Source organism: Citrus sinensis, chromosome 3, assembly GCF_022201045.2.
Source record: "Citrus sinensis cultivar Valencia sweet orange chromosome 3, DVS_A1.0, whole genome shotgun sequence".
In the NCBI taxonomy this organism is placed as follows: Eukaryota; Viridiplantae; Streptophyta; class Magnoliopsida; order Sapindales; family Rutaceae; genus Citrus; species Citrus sinensis.
Window position 1 is genome coordinate 36,749,090 of NC_068558.1, and position 2,467 is coordinate 36,751,556.

Genomic DNA, 2,467 nt, shown 5'->3' on the forward strand with positions numbered 1-2,467 from the left:
CTATAGGAGCGAACTAATATATAAATTAATACTTAACTAAGGATACTAAACACATATAATATGTCTATGATTTTCTCTATTGTACTGGCATAATGCTTTAAGCATTTCATCGGTCATTATTGCTTTCTTTACACTTTTTCAAATGGGAAATCATTGTTGTACTCCATGTGCTATGTTAAGAGAAATAAGATGGCTTAATATATTGCTTCCAAAAAGTCTCCTTTGATGAGTTACCAATTGATTATGATCTGATCATGCAATCCACTCAAAGGATTATCAAGTGGTTGATTTACTCAATTAAGATCAAATTAGAATCATATCAATAAATTTCTAATTATTCTATCTCTCTAATTCATAAAAAAAAAATATTATGAATCTGATATTATCTTTACAAATTAATAATTAATAATTTATTGATATAATAATATTAGCTAAATTAATAGAATTTTCATGGTCACAAGGCTATTAATTTATTGAGGCTCAAATAATATAAAAATTTTAAATTATTTTGAATTTTTTATATAATTTCATTCATTTGTAAATCCAAATCAAATTTTAAATCCCTACCTCCCCTAGGACTTGGTTGACCAGCCAAATAAATCTGTGTAAAAACTATCCGGTCAAGCGCCCTTAAGGGAAAAATATTTTGAATGTTACATATATATTTTAATATTATTAAGATATATTCGACAAATTAATAATCTTGAAATAATTTTGTGTAATATTCAAAATAATTATAAAATATATTATTCTATTTTACTTCATTTTAATATTATATTTGAATTTATTATAAACTTTTAAAGTCATTTCTTAGGTTGCTATAATGAAAAAGTATAATAGGAAAAAAGATGTGCAACCAATTCTGAAACTAAAAGGGTCAATGTAATAATTTAAGCATACCTTAGGGTCTAGTGGTATATCTGCTTACCTTGTTTAAGCATAGCATGAAGGTAGCTAAATTCAATCTCATCTTATGTGAGTGAGATTTGAGCCCTAAACCTCTCGCTTCAACTCATAAAATTTTCTAAATTAGCTGACTTACTAAACCTATTATAAATAGAGTTCAGAAAATACTAATCTGCCTTGTCCCATAAATATTCCTCTATCATGAAAAAATTAATGGACTCTAAAATTCTCCTTCTTATTGGTCTTGTATTGGCTATTGCTCTTCTCTGTTCTTCCGAGGTGGCAGCTAGAAACCTGCTGGCTGAGACTCCCGTTAACATGCGAAAAGGTGAGAGCTTCTCTGTATAATAATTTGACGTTTTCATAAAATAACAATAAGATTATTTGTTTCCACAAAAATAATCTGTTTGGCAAGGTACAATACTTCAAATCTCTTGATCGTCCAAATATTTGCAATATTTTTCATTTACCTTTAACACGTTATAATTAGCACAATTTTCTGGTAGTGTTATTTGATATCAGTAAGTGCAATATTTTTATGTTGCAGTTTTATTTATTATAATTGTCCTTATGATTATACTCCATAGTTGGATCTTGTACGAATTATATTTCTTAATTATGTTTTAGACTTTGTGTGTTATTCAATCTAGCTATGTAATTAATAAATTGTTTCTTGATTAATGTTAGTTCTAATATTGAATTAAGTATAACAGAATTAATCAATCACCCACTCACAATTTTTGTATGCTGGATTTCATTTCACCTAGCGAGGATCGATGTTTAAATGTTTAATCTAATTATGATGTTGTTCTGTGTTTTTATTTTAACAAATTTGTTGCTTCTTTGAGGTCTGCTTAAAGAAAAAAATTAATTAATAATTGTCCTGCACAGTTGAATTTGATTTAAAATTAATATAAATAGATAAACAAATAACATGTTATTATTCATGTGCAGCTGAGGCGAACGCAGTTGGCTGTCCCTATCACAGACCCTGGCCACACACTGGTCTTGGATGCCCTCCATGAGATCATTCCACTCCTAGGAATGGAGTGTATATATTATAGATTGATGAATAATTAAAAAAAAAAAATCAATCGGGAAATTCTGGATTGAAAATTCTTCATATGTATGCTACCTGTTTATGTAGCCAAATGGATTCGTCAAAAGTTGAGATATTACGTTTATGCGTAATTAGCTACTCTTTCTAGTGCTTCATTATATTAATTAAAAGTTGGGTTTATTACCCATCAGTAATGACATGATACTGTGATAATAATTATTTTCTTTATCATTAGATGACACGTTAAATATCCCATAACTAATTATCTGTTTCTAAATTTATCCTTTATTGATGATATACAGTATACTTATTTTCCTCTCAAATTCCTTTTATTATTATAATTAGTAGTAAATTCATTCAGCAAATTGAAAAGGCACTATTTTCCTAACATGACATTATTTTGTGCGTTGTGAACTGTTAGCTCACAACTTTTGCTTTCTTGACTTTTAATAATTCTGATAATGGGTCTACAACACTGAACTTTTGCCATTAAATTTATAC

The 2,467-nt window shown here is 28.0% G+C and overlaps 1 long non-coding RNA gene across 1 annotated transcript; it reads left to right on the forward strand.

The window, feature by feature from the left end:
- Positions 1–845: 845 nt before the first annotated feature.
- On the forward strand, positions 846–2,163 carry LOC102610174 (uncharacterized). Its single transcript, XR_370775.4, has 2 exons — positions 846–1,234; positions 1,861–2,163. It is a non-coding gene; the product is annotated as an uncharacterized LOC102610174 (long non-coding RNA).
- Positions 2,164–2,467: the final 304 nt, after the last annotated feature.